This window comes from Tribolium castaneum, chromosome 1, assembly GCF_031307605.1.
Source record: "Tribolium castaneum strain GA2 chromosome 1, icTriCast1.1, whole genome shotgun sequence".
Classification (NCBI taxonomy): domain Eukaryota; kingdom Metazoa; phylum Arthropoda; class Insecta; order Coleoptera; family Tenebrionidae; genus Tribolium; species Tribolium castaneum.
In genome coordinates, this window is record NC_087394.1 from 829,433 (window position 1) to 844,732 (window position 15,300).

Sequence of the window (15,300 nt, forward strand, 5' to 3'; positions counted from 1 at the left end):
CACACCACTTTTTTTTTATTTATTTATCGATCAAGTGTACGTGTCCGCGCCAATTTTTTAATTAGGTTACGATTTTTTAGGTTGACATTACTTTTTAAACACGTGTCCGCGCCATTTTTTTTATTTATTTACCGATCAAGTGCACATGTCGCGTGGCATTTTTTTTAATTAGGTAACGATTTTTTTAGGTTGGCATTACTTTTTAAACACGTGTCCGCGCCATTTTTTTATTTATTTACCGATTTAGTGCACGCGTCCGCGCCATTTTTTTTATTTATTTACCGATTTAGTGCACGCGTCCGCGCCATTTTTTTATTTATTTACCGATCAAGTGCACATGTCGCGTGGCATTTTTTTTAATTAGGTAACGATTTTTTTAGGTTGGCATTACTTTTTAAACACGTGTCCGCGCCATTTTTTTATTTATTTACCGATTTAGTGCACGCGTCCGCGCCATTTTTTTTATTTATTTACCGATCAAGTGCACATGTCGCGTGGCATTTTTTTTAATTAGGTTACGATTTTTTTAGGTTGGCATTACTTTTTAAACACGTGTCTGCACCATTTTTTTAATTTAGTTACCGGATTAGCGTGATTTTTAGGTTAGAAAATGTTTTTTAAACACGTGTCCACACCACTTTTTTTTTATTTATTTATCGATCAAGTGTACGTGTCCGCGCCAATTTTTTAATTAGGTTACGATTTTTTAGGTTGACATTACTTTTTAAACACGTGTCCGCGCCATTTTTTTTATTTATTTACCGATCAAGTGCACATGTCGCGTGGCATTTTTTTTAATTAGGTAACGATTTTTTTAGGTTGGCATTACTTTTTAAACACGTGTCCGCGCCATTTTTTTATTTATTTACCGATTTAGTGCACGCGTCCGCGCCATTTTTTTTATTTATTTACCGATTTAGTGCACGCGTCCGCGCCATTTTTTTATTTATTTACCGATCAAGTGCACATGTCGCGTGGCATTTTTTTTAATTAGGTTACGATTTTTTTAGGTTGGCATTACTTTTTAAACACGTGTCCGCGCCATTTTTTTTATTTATTTGCCAATTAAGTGCACATGTCGCGTGGCATTTTTTTTAATTAAGTTGCGATTTTTTTAGGTTGACATTGCTTTTTAAACATGTGTCCGCGCCATTTTTTTAATTTAGTTACCGGATTAGCGTGATTTTTAGGTTGGAAATTGTTTTTTAAAATTTTGTTACGGATTTAGTGCGATTTTTGAAGTTGGCATTACTTTTTAAACAAGTGTCCGCGCCATTTTTTTAATTTAGTTACCGGTTTAGTATGATTTTTAAGTTCGTAATGATTGACATCACGTATTCACAAACCTTTTAAATCCGATTTAAAATAATTTGATTTAGCGCGATTTTTAATTGTACATTATTTTCCACTTACCTTTTTCTTCTATTTTTTTTTTTTTTTAGCTATAATTTATTGAACTTACATTTGCCCCCCAATAAAAGACACATTTCTTTAGCGTTTATTAAAAAAACATAATCAATCACACAAATATAACAACGTTTAATAATAATTATTGTCAGTTAAAAAATAATTTCTGAAGAACCAGACGAAGAACGCCTTTGAAATCCTCCGAATCCCGCTGGCCGGCTGCAACCAGTCCGTAAGGCAATCCCTAATAAATAAATATATAGTAAATGAATAAAAAGTAAGTTTAAAACTTACAACACAGACACCAGCTTTTGAGCTCTCAAAATTCATAACTCCAAGTGGAAATTGCAATGGTTAGCACATTTGACGACCTAAGACGATTATTAATTTTACGTCAGCAACTTTAGATTTACTCACTGTTTAATGCAATCTTGGCATTCGTGTTGGGCGACCCTTGAAGGTGGAAGCAAAACATGTGATAAAACTTTCTAAAAAACACATAAATTATTTATGATTAATATAAATAAAAATAATAAGAGCTGCATTTACAATCGTCGGATAAATTTATTTATTTATAAAAAAAAATTGTAACAATTATTCATATTACACGATATCACGATTAACAGACTTAACCGAAATTTATACGAAAATTGTAAAAGCTGCTCTTGGAGGGATTGACTCTATTTGTCAATGTAGATAAAAAAATTAGATAAAGCGTCTAAAAATTCCCCTATGAAGGTTAAAATTATGCACACACCAAAAATGGAAAAACAAATAAACCAAACCCAAAACCCGGTTTAAAAAAGAGTGAATTAAAAATTAATTCGCCAATCAATTTGATCACGTGATAAGCAGTTTAACTGCAATTGGGTTAATGTAAACCGACCTTTACTATATTATAAAAAAAAGTTAGAATTAATTTAAATTTACCTACCTGATAAAGGCAAGTATGTACTTATAACAAGACTCGAGCTTTACATTAAATAAAATCCGGTACCGAAATCAGCCACCAAATTCATTAAATTAACAAAAAATATTGACAAAAAATCGTTTAAAGTGGAAATAAATGAGAAAGCAATTACTGACTGTGATAATGTGACACCGTTAGAAAAAACAAAGAGAAAAAACTATAAACGCGCATTACCCATAAAACATTTTATTCTCAGTCCAAATAATTTTTGCTGGTGCCATAATCGACTAAATAGGCCAGTTGGTGATTTTAAATTGACCCACACTGTACCATCGAAAACAAATGGTCTCGTGGCACAGTGCAGACACCACCAGGAAAAGGAAACAGTGTGATGATTATAATAAAAGACGGGAACGCCACTCAAACTCATGGCAAATGGGAGAAAAGCAGAGGCGGACGCGATGAAATTCACTGATCTAGTTATGATTCTTGGGCGACCTGAACAATTCTCTTAAATAGACAGGCAATGATTAATTTCCTTTTGTGACCATTTTTTTTTATTTTTTTTATTTTTTTATTTTTTTTTTATTTTTTTAATTTTTTTTACATTTTTTGTGAATTTTTTTAATGAATGCAAAGCCATCCTAGAAAATGCCTGTATTTAGTGTACAATTTTTTGCTCGCAGCTTCTCCTCTACATATCTATGATATGTATTTGCACGACAGCTAATACCGTTTATAGGTATGTGTCTATCGAGGAGCATCAGCACGACTAACACACTCAAATTAATGAGATCGAGTCTTTATTCGATTTTACTACGAGCTTAGTACACCATTGATACATTAACAAATCTAGGGGTTTGCCAATTTTTTTTTTGATCAATTTTAATAAAATTTAGTCAAAGGAAAATAATCAGTGCCCACTTATTCAAGAGAATCATACTCGCCCACTTTTAAGAAATCATAATTAGATCAGTCAATTCCATCGAATCCAAATTTTTTTTTATTTCCTCCACTTTTCCCCCAACATGCCATGAGTTGGAGCGACGTTCACTTACGTCTTTTATTATAATCACCAGATAGTTTCCTTTTCCCAATGGTTCAGCACCATGCTACGAGAGCATTTGTTTTCGATGTGACAATGTGAATTAATTCAAAATCCCGGGTTGGCCCAGTAGGCGATGGTGACGCAAGCAAAAAATTACTTGGAGTGAGGAAAATATCTCATGAGTAAAATTGCATTCATAGCTTTTTCTTCAATGAATTGGAAACAAATTGAATGACTGCAGTAGTCAGTCAGCATCAGCGGTTACATCTATTCCCATTTGAAGCAATTATATGACGGAGAAGAAAAAGAAAGAAAAAAGAGACGACAGTGTGAAGAAGAAGAAAAGATAGAGTGAAGAATAAAGTAAATTAAAGTAAGAAAAAAAAAGACGTGTAAAAAATATAAATTTTGTTGGCTACTTTCGGTAGTGGTGAAAAAAAGTTACATCAGAACACGAATTCTGTACATACTTCTCTTTTTTATTAGAGATGTGCTTATCAATACGTATTTATACCAAACTGTAGGACGATATGAATGTTAAATTTAAAAATAAAAGACAAAGTAATTGCAGTAAATAAATTTAAATCGTTAAGCACACCTCTATTAAGATGATACTAATGTTTAAATAGCATCAAAGAGTCTCTTTAAAATAATTTATTGATACAGAACGTCTCAAAATGAGAGTGGAAATTGATAAAATTATTATCAAGCCAATGATGCTACAGAAACAGCAGCAGCCAAGCCAAAAAGATTAATTACTTTATTAGCTTTTATATATTATATAAGTTGTCATGGCAACAGATTAGTCATTTACGTCGTAATGGTGGACCGAAAGAACAAATTCTCATTCTGAAGTAAAAGAATTCGTTTTCATTTGATTTTGTTTAAATTTAAAATTAAACGGATTCGCGCTTCGAATTGAATTGAAAATGAAAACAAATTATCCTTTAATTCGGATTTAAAATTTAAATAGCTTGCTGTAAACCGGTCCTTAATTGCAATCAAATTATTTCAAGTACTTGCATTAATTTGATTTAAATTCAAAATTAAAAAAAAATTAATTAATTAAACCGGCCGTTAAAAGGCATTCAAGTCCAAGGTTAATTTGATTCGTTTCGAAATTAATTTCGTTTACATTTGAATTTGTTTAAATTTAAAATTAAACGGATTCGCGCTTCGAATTAAATTGAAAATGAAAACAAATTATTCTTAAATTCGGATTTAAAATTTAAATCGTTGCTGTAAACCGGTTTTTAGTTAGGCAATCAACTGAATCGTAAAACGTGAAACGAAACGAATTAAAATAATTCCGAATTAAATTTAAATCGCTTGCTGTAAACCGGCCCTTGATTGCAATCAAATTATTTCAAGTACTTGCATTAATTTAATTTAAATTCAAAATAAAAAAAATAATTAAACCGGCCGTTAAAACGCATTCAAGTCCAAGGTTAATTTGTCTCGTTTTCAAAATAAATGTTCGTTTTCATTTGAATTTATTTAAATTTAAAATTAAACTGATTCGTGCTTCGAATGAAATTGAAAATGAAAACAAATTATTCTTTAATTCGGAATTAAAATTTAAATCGTTTGCTGTAAACCGGCCCTTAATTGCAATAAAATTATTTCGAATACTTGAATAAATTTGATATAAGTTGAAAATTAAAATTTAACAAATGAATTAAACCGGCCGCTAGATTGTCTCGTTTGTCTCGAAATTAAAGTTTAATTCGCGCCCCATTTTAATAAAAGTGTACTTGCGGTTAAATTGTCCCTTGTACAAAATATCCTTAAAATTTCACAGCACAACACAGCACAGAATCACTTTAATTAATTCGTGTCGCGGTCGCGGTTTAATAATTTATTTAATAATTTAACGAACAAGACGCACGCACAGACACACGTCTGAACGCTCCGGCCGCCGCCCGAAAACTGCCGCTCTCACGCAACAGTTGACGTACCTGCCAAAAAAAGTACACGTGTTCGGATAAATTTGCACCGTTTACGAGGGCGCCTCAAAAATTTCAGCGCCCGCCACTAAATTTAATCCACTTTAAAAATAGAAAATTAGATTTTTTTCAAACAGCGTGGACACACTGCGTATAACAAAGGTGTTGAGAATATAAAAAATGTCCTGCAAACCACTAATTCACCCCAAAGCCAGGATTTTAATAACTTTTAGAACGCCCCCGTATTGGAAAATCAATAATCGGGTGACATTTGTGACGTTTCAGTGGAAACAAAGTGTGCCAACGTTGAAACACTTTATATGAGGGCGCCCCAAAAATTATTGTGCCTGCCAATAAATTTAATCCAATTTAAAAATCGAAAATTATTTTTTTTTCAAACAGCCCTCTAACACGTGGACGCACTAAGTGTTGACACTTGAAAAATTGTCCCGCAAGCCACTTGTTCACCTCAAAGTTAAGATTTCAATCATTTTTAAAACTGCCCCCGTATTTATGGTTTGAGAAAATCAATAATTTGGTGACTTTTGTGACGTATTTAGTGGAAATCAAGCGCGCCAACACTAAACCATTGTATACGAAGCTGGTTTAAAATTATATACGAGGGTCGGTTATTGTATATTTAGATAAAACTTACCAGTTGTGTGAAAATAAATTTGTCAATTTGTAAATAAACATATTTGTCACCTTTTTAACAATTTTGGACAAGTTTAAAGCTTGGACTTTTTGTGGACTTTTAACAACTTTAGTGGGTTGTTAAGACATATAGATGTCCATAAAAATTTGCTGGAGTGAGTTTAAAAAAAATTTTTTTTTTCATCACTTTGAAAATTTGAGCAAAAAAATTGAAAATTTTAAATCTCGTGAAAAGTTGGTATGATACAGAAAATGAGCCGCTGAATCCAATGGAACAAACCGCATTGCTCTACGACTTTTAGTTTTCGAGTTATGAATTTTTTTAATGAATAAAATTTTTCACTATGACAAATGGCTACCCTAAATTTAGGCAAAAATTTTTAAATTTTTAATTCTTGTGAAAAATTGATATATTATGTAAAATGAGCCGTAGAATTCAACCGAACAAACCGCATTGCTCTACGAATTTTAGTTTTTTTTTTTATGAATTTTTTTAGTGAAAAACTTTGATCGCCTCTGTAGCCGGAACCGTTGCCAGGAGCGGCTCCGGGTTTGGTCGAAAACATAGATAAAATTAAGCGCTATCAAATGTTTTTTTGTTCGTTGCTCTAACTCTTACAGTTTCCGAGAAAAACGCAAAAAAATGTTTCCATTTTCACTTTTTTTCAATTTTCAACCGCCAATTACGGCGAAACTATTAGAGTTATCGAGAAACGGAAAAATGGAGGACAACCGGAATAAAAAACTCTACAAAATGGCATAGGACTCAAGGCGATATCTCGCAAAAAAATTTTCAATTTTCAAACGCCGATTACGGCCAAACTAAAAGAGCTAGGAGAAAATGCTTTTTTAGATTGGAAAGAGCACATCAAAATCTATAAGATAGAATCGGTTTTATTTGATTTAGAGACACTTTAAAAATTGACCGATTTTAAGGGGGGGGTGTTAACTTTTTTTAAATTTTTTTTATTTTCTCATTTTTGGCTAAACTATTTGAAAAAGTGGAACTATTTTGATTCATTCCTATGCAAAATGATCCGGGGAATCGATTGGCATCGAGAAAATTGCCAAATTCCCAATAGTTTTTTAGTTATGAATTTTTTAAAATTTTCCCAATTTTTGCATTTGTCTCCAATTTGCTCGAAAACTATTAGTCGGAGAACAATAATTTTTTTTGAAAAAGATAGATAATTTAAGGAGCTTTCCAACGATAATACACTTCATGGGGTTATCTCTGATAGTTCCGGAGCTATTGCTTGACAAAAGTTCCGGGTACCCAAAATCGACAAAAATTGCGACGAAAATTGAAAAATCAAACTTCTAAAAATCGAACATATGGACTTTTTGTGGACTAAAAACAACTTTTGTGGGTTGTTAAGACATGTAAAAGTCTATAAAAATTTACTGGAGTGAGTTTAAAAAAAATTTTTTTTTTCACCTCTTTGAAGGTAAGTAAGTATTACACAGGAAATTTTAGCAAAAAAATTGAAAATTTTAAATCTCGTGAAAAGTTGGTATAATACAGAAAATGAGCCGCTGAATTCAATGGAACAAACCGCATTGCTCTACGACTTTTAGTTTTCGAGTTATGAATTTTTTTAATGAATAAAATTTTTCACTATGACAAATGGCTACCCTAAATTTAGGCAAAAATTTTTAAATTGATATATTATGTAAAATGAGCCGTAGAATTCAACCGAACAAACCGCATTGCTCTACGAATTTTAGTTTTTTTTTTATGAATTTTTTTAGTGAAAAACTTTTATCGCCTCTGTAGCCGGAACCGTTGCCCGGAGCGGCTCCCGGTTTGGTCGAAAAAATAGATAAAATTAAGCGCTATCAGATGTTTTTTTGTTCGTTGCTCTAACTCTTACAGTTTCCGAGAAAAACGCAAAAAAAGGTTTCCATTTTCACTTTTTTTCAATTTTCAACCGCCAATTACGGCGAAACTATTAGAGTTATCGAGAAACGGAAAAATGGAGGACAACCGGAATAAAAAACTCTACAAAATGGCATAGGACTCAAGGCGATATCTCGCAAAAAAATTTTCAATTTTCAAACGCCGATTACGGCCAAACTAAAAGAGCTAGGAGAAAATGCTTTTTTAGATTGGAAAGAGCACATCAAAATCTATAAGATAGAATCGGTTTTATTTGATTTAGAGACACTTTAAAAATTGACCGATTTTAAGGGGGGGGTGTTAACTTTTTTTTAATTTTTTTTATTTTCTCATTTTTGGCTAAACTATTCGAAAAAGTGGAACTATTTTGATTCATTCCTATGCAAAATGATCCGGGGAATCGATTGGCATCGAGAAAATTGCCAAATTCCCAATAGTTTTTTAGTTATGAATTTTTTAAAATTTTCCCAATTTTTGCATTTGTCTCCAATTTGCTCGAAAACTATTAGTCGGAGAACAATAATTTTTTTTGAAAAAGATAGATAATTTAAGGAGCTTTCCAACGATAATACACTTCATGGGGTTATCTCTGATAGTTCCGGAGCTATTGCTTGACAAAAGTTCCGGGTACCCAAAATCGACAAAAATTGCGACGAAAATTGAAAAATCAAACTTCTAAAAATCGAACATATGGACTTTTTGTGGACTAAAAACAACTTTTGTGGGTTGTTAAGACATGTAGAAGTCTATAAAAATTTACTGGAGTGAGTTTAAAAAAAATTTTTTTTTTCACCTCTTTGAAGGTAAGTAAGTATTACACAGGAAATTTTAGCAAAAAAATTGAAAATTTTAAATCTCGTGAAAAGTTGGTATAATACAGAAAATGAGCCGCTGAATTCAATGGAACAAACCGCATTGCTCTACGACTTTTAGTTTTCGAGTTATGAATTTTTTTAATGAATAAAATTTTTCACTATGACAAATGGCTACCCTAAATTTAGGCAAAAATTTTTAAATTGATATATTATGTAAAATGAGCCGTAGAATTCAACCGAACAAACCGCATTGCTCTACGAATTTTAGTTTTTTTTTTATGAATTTTTTTAGTGAAAAACTTTTATCGCCTCTGTAGCCGGAACCGTTGCCCGGAGCGGCTCCCGGTTTGGTCGAAAAAATAGATAAAATTAAGCGCTATCAGATGTTTTTTTGTTCGTTGCTCTAACTCTTACAGTTTCCGAGAAAAACGCAAAAAAAGGTTTCCATTTTCACTTTTTTTCAATTTTCAACCGCCAATTACGGCGAAACTATTAGAGTTATCGAGAAACGGAAAAATGGAGGACAACCGGAATAAAAAACTCTACAAAATGGCATAGGACTCAAGGCGATATCTCGCAAAAAAATTTTCAATTTTCAAACGCCGATTACGGCCAAACTAAAAGAGCTAGGAGAAAATGCTTTTTTAGATTGGAAAGAGCACATCAAAATCTATAAGATAGAATCGGTTTTATTTGATTTAGAGACACTTTAAAAATTGACCGATTTTAAGGGGGGGGTGTTAACTTTTTTTTAATTTTTTTTATTTTCTCATTTTTGGCTAAACTATTCGAAAAAGTGGAACTATTTTGATTCATTCCTATGCAAAATGATCCGGGGAATCGATTGGCATCGAGAAAATTGCCAAATTCCCAATAGTTTTTTAGTTATGAATTTTTTAAAATTTTCCCAATTTTTGCATTTGTCTCCAATTTGCTCGAAAACTATTAGTCGGAGAACAATAATTTTTTTTGAAAAAGATAGATAATTTAAGGAGCTTTCCAACGATAATACACTTCATGGGGTTATCTCTGATAGTTCCGGAGCTATTGCTTGACAAAAGTTCCGGGTACCCAAAATCGACAAAAATTGCGACGAAAATTGAAAAATCAAACTTCTAAAAATCGAACATATGGACTTTTTGTGGACTAAAAACAACTTTTGTGGGTTGTTAAGACATGTAGAAGTCTATAAAAATTTACTGGAGTGAGTTTAAAAAAAATTTTTTTTTTCACCTCTTTGAAGGTAAGTAAGTATTACACAGGAAATTTTAGCAAAAAAATTGAAAATTTTAAATCTCGTGAAAAGTTGGTATAATACAGAAAATGAGCCGCTGAATTCAATGGAACAAACCGCATTGCTCTACGACTTTTAGTTTTCGAGTTATGAATTTTTTTAATGAATAAAATTTTTCACTATGACAAATGGCTACCCTAAATTTAGGCAAAAATTTTTAAATTTTTAATTCTTGTGAAAAATTGATATATTATGTAAAATGAGCCGTAGAATTCAACCGAACAAACCGCATTGCTCTACGAATTTTAGTTTTTTTTTTATGAATTTTTTTAGTGAAAAACTTTTATCGCCTCTGTAGCCGGAACCGTTGCCCGGAGCGGCTCCCGGTTTGGTCGAAAAAATAGATAAAATTAAGCGCTATCAGATGTTTTTTTGTTCGTTGCTCTAACTCTTACAGTTTCCGAGAAAAACGCAAAAAAAGGTTTCCATTTTCACTTTTTTTCAATTTTCAACCGCCAATTACGGCGAAACTATTAGAGTTATCGAGAAACGGAAAAATGGAGGACAACCGGAATAAAAAACTCTACAAAATGGCATAGGACTCAAGGCGATATCTCGCAAAAAAATTTTCAATTTTCAAACGCCGATTACGGCCAAACTAAAAGAGCTAGGAGAAAATGCTTTTTTAGATTGGAAAGAGCACATCAAAATCTATAAGATAGAATCGGTTTTATTTGATTTAGAGACACTTTAAAAATTGACCGATTTTAAGGGGGGGGTGTTAACTTTTTTTTAATTTTTTTTATTTTCTCATTTTTGGCTAAACTATTCGAAAAAGTGGAACTATTTTGATTCATTCCTATGCAAAATGATCCGGGGAATCGATTGGCATCGAGAAAATTGCCAAATTCCCAATAGTTTTTTAGTTATGAATTTTTTAAAATTTTCCCAATTTTTGCATTTGTCTCCAATTTGCTCGAAAACTATTAGTCGGAGAACAATAATTTTTTTTGAAAAAGATAGATAATTTAAGGAGCTTTCCAACGATAATACACTTCATGGGGTTATCTCTGATAGTTCCGGAGCTATTGCTTGACAAAAGTTCCGGGTACCCAAAATCGACAAAAATTGCGACGAAAATTGAAAAATCAAACTTCTAAAAATCGAACATATGGACTTTTTGTGGACTAAAAACAACTTTTGTGGGTTGTTAAGACATGTAGAAGTCTATAAAAATTTACTGGAGTGAGTTTAAAAAAAATTTTTTTTTTCACCTCTTTGAAGGTAAGTAAGTATTACACAGGAAATTTTAGCAAAAAAATTGAAAATTTTAAATCTCGTGAAAAGTTGGTATAATACAGAAAATGAGCCGCTGAATTCAATGGAACAAACCGCATTGCTCTACGACTTTTAGTTTTCGAGTTATGAATTTTTTTAATGAATAAAATTTTTCACTATGACAAATGGCTACCCTAAATTTAGGCAAAAATTTTTAAATTGATATATTATGTAAAATGAGCCGTAGAATTCAACCGAACAAACCGCATTGCTCTACGAATTTTAGTTTTTTTTTTATGAATTTTTTTAGTGAAAAACTTTGATCGCCTCTGTAGCCGGAACCGTTGCCCGGAGCGGCTCCGGGATTGGTCAAAAAAATAGATAAAATTAAGCGCTATCAGATGTTTTTTTGTTCGTTGCTCTAACTCTTACAGTTTCCGAGAAAAACGCAAAAAAAGGTTTCCATTTTCACTTTTTTTCAATTTTCAACCGACAATTACGGCGAAACTATTAGAGTTATCGAGAAACGGAAAAATGGAGGACAACCGGAATAAAAAACTCTACAAAATGGCATAGGACTCAAGGCGATATCTCGCAAAAAAATTTTCAATTTTCAAACGCCGATTACGGCCAAACTAAAAGAGCTAGGAGAAAATGCTTTTTTAGATTGGAAAGAGCACATCAAAATCTATAAGATAGAATCGGTTTTATTTGATTTAGAGACACTTTAAAAATTGACCGATTTTAAGGGGGGGGTGTTAACTTTTTTTTAATTTTTTTTATTTTCTCATTTTTGGCTAAACTATTCGAAAAAGTGGAACTATTTTGATTCATTCCTATGCAAAATGATCCGGGGAATCGATTGGCATCGAGAAAATTGCCAAATTCCCAATAATTTTTTAGTTATGAATTTTTTAAAATTTTCCCAATTTTTGCATTTGTCTCCAATTTGCTCGAAAACTATTAGTCGGAGAACAATAATTTTTTTTGAAAAAGATAGATAATTTAAGGAGCTTTCCAACGATAATACACTTCATGGGGTTATCTCTGATAGTTCCGGAGCTATTGCTTGACAAAAGTTCCGGGTACCCAAAATCGACAAAAATTGCGACGAAAATTGAAAAATCAAACTTCTAAAAATCGAACATATGGACTTTTTGTGGACTAAAAACAACTTTTGTGGGTTGTTAAGACATGTAGAAGTCTATAAAAATTTACTGGAGTGAGTTTAAAAAAAATTTTTTTTTTCACCTCTTTGAAGGTAAGTAAGTATTACACAGGAAATTTTAGCAAAAAAATTGAAAATTTTAAATCTCGTGAAAAGTTGGTATAATACAGAAAATGAGCCGCTGAATTCAATGGAACAAACCGCATTGCTCTACGACTTTTAGTTTTCGAGTTATGAATTTTTTTAATGAATAAAATTTTTCACTATGACAAATGGCTACCCTAAATTTAGGCAAAAATTTTTAAATTTTTAATTCTTGTGAAAAATTGATATATTATGTAAAATGAGCCGTAGAATTCAACCGAACAAACCGCATTGCTCTACGAATTTTAGTTTTTTTTTTATGAATTTTTTTAGTGAAAAACTTTTATCGCCTCTGTAGCCGGAACCGTTGCCCGGAGCGGCTCCCGGTTTGGTCGAAAAAATAGATAAAATTAAGCGCTATCAGATGTTTTTTTGTTCGTTGCTCTAACTCTTACAGTTTCCGAGAAAAACGCAAAAAAAGGTTTCCATTTTCACTTTTTTTCAATTTTCAACCGCCAATTACGGCGAAACTATTAGAGTTATCGAGAAACGGAAAAATGGAGGACAACCGGAATAAAAAACTCTACAAAATGGCATAGGACTCAAGGCGATATCTCGCAAAAAAATTTTCAATTTTCAAACGCCGATTACGGCCAAACTAAAAGAGCTAGGAGAAAATGCTTTTTTAGATTGGAAAGAGCACATCAAAATCTATAAGATAGAATCGGTTTTATTTGATTTAGAGACACTTTAAAAATTGACCGATTTTAAGGGGGGGGTGTTAACTTTTTTTAAATTTTTTTTATTTTCTCATTTTTGGCTAAACTATTCGAAAAAGTGGAACTATTTTGATTCATTCCTATGCAAAATGATCCGGGGAATCGATTGGCATCGAGAAAATTGCCAAATTCCCAATAGTTTTTTAGTTATGAATTTTTTAAAATTTTCCCAATTTTTGCATTTGTCTCCAATTTGCTCGAAAACTATTAGTCGGAGAACAATAATTTTTTTTGAAAAAGATAGATAATTTAAGGAGCTTTCCAACGATAATACACTTCATGGGGTTATCTCTGATAGTTCCGGAGCTATTGCTTGACAAAAGTTCCGGGTACCCAAAATCGACAAAAATTGCGACGAAAATTGAAAAATCAAACTTCTAAAAATCGAACATATGGACTTTTTGTGGACTAAAAACAACTTTTGTGGGTTGTTAAGACATGTAGAAGTCTATAAAAATTTACTGGAGTGAGTTTAAAAAAAATTTTTTTTTTCACCTCTTTGAAGGTAAGTAAGTATTACACAGGAAATTTTAGCAAAAAAATTGAAAATTTTAAATCTCGTGAAAAGTTGGTATAATACAGAAAATGAGCCGCTGAATTCAATGGAACAAACCGCATTGCTCTACGACTTTTAGTTTTCGAGTTATGAATTTTTTTAATGAATAAAATTTTTCACTATGACAAATGGCTACCCTAAATTTAGGCAAAAATTTTTAAATTTTTAATTCTTGTGAAAAATTGATATATTATGTAAAATGAGCCGTAGAATTCAACCGAACAAACCGCATTGCTCTACGAATTTTAGTTTTTTTTTTATGAATTTTTTTAGTGAAAAACTTTGATCGCCTCTGTAGCCGGAACCGTTGCCCGGAGCGGCTCCGGGATTGGTCAAAAAAATAGATAAAATTAAGCGCTATCAGATGTTTTTTTGTTCGTTGCTCTAACTCTTACAGTTTCCGAGAAAAACGCAAAAAAAGGTTTCCATTTTCACTTTTTTTCAATTTTCAACCGACAATTACGGCGAAACTATTAGAGTTATCGAGAAACGGAAAAATGGAGGACAACCGGAATAAAAAACTCTACAAAATGGCATAGGACTCAAGGCGATATCTCGCAAAAAAATTTTCAATTTTCAAACGCCGATTACGGCCAAACTAAAAGAGCTAGGAGAAAATGCTTTTTTAGATTGGAAAGAGCACATCAAAATCTATAAGATAGAATCGGTTTTATTTGATTTAGAGACACTTTAAAAATTGACCGATTTTAAGGGGGGGGTGTTAACTTTTTTTTATTTTTTTTTATTTTCTCATTTTTGGCTAAACTATTCGAAAAAGTGGAACTATTTTGATTCATTCCTATGCAAAATGATCCGGGGAATCGATTGGCATCGAGAAAATTGCCAAATTCCCAATAGTTTTTTAGTTATGAATTTTTTAAAATTTTCCCAATTTTTGCATTTGTCTCCAATTTGCTCGAAAACTATTAGTCGGAGAACAATAATTTTTTTTGAAAAAGATAGATAATTTAAGGAGCTTTCCAACGATAATACACTTCATGGGGTTATCTCTGATAGTTCCGGAGCTATTGCTTGACAAAAGTTCCGGGTACCCAAAATCGACAAAAATTGCGACGAAAATTGAAAAATCAAACTTCTAAAAATCGAACATATGGACTTTTTGTGGACTAAAAACAACTTTTGTGGGTTGTTAAGACATGTAGAAGTCCATAAAAATTTACTGGAGTGAGTTTAAAAAAAAATTTTTTTTTCACCTCTTTGAAGGTAGTAAGTATTACTCAGGAAATTTTAGCAAAAAAATTGAAAATTTTAAATCTCGTGAAAAGTTGGTATAATACAGAAAATGAGCCGCTGAATTCAATGGAACAAACCGCATTGCTCTACGACTTTTAGTTTTCGAGTTATGAATTTTTTTAATGAATAAAATTTTTCACTATGACAAATGGCTACCCTAAATTTAGGCAAAAATTTTTAAATTTTTAATTCTTGTGAAAAATTGATATATTATGTAAAATGAGCCGTAGAATTCATGATAATGATAATGATAATGTTAATGTTTTA

The 15,300-nt window shown here is 31.9% G+C and overlaps 1 long non-coding RNA gene across 2 annotated transcripts; it reads right to left on the reverse strand.

The window, feature by feature from the left end:
• Positions 1-1,484: 1,484 nt before the first annotated feature.
• Positions 1,485-5,290, reverse strand: LOC103314821 (uncharacterized). 2 transcript variants are annotated; one of them, XR_010335339.1, is made up of 4 exons: positions 5,124-5,290; positions 1,825-1,895; positions 1,702-1,778; positions 1,485-1,651 (listed from the first exon to the last, which is right to left on the reverse strand). It is a non-coding gene; the product is annotated as an uncharacterized LOC103314821 (long non-coding RNA). The 2 variants fall into 2 exon arrangements; XR_010335340.1 differs by having other exon boundaries at positions 5,120-5,290.
• Positions 5,291-15,300: the final 10,010 nt, after the last annotated feature.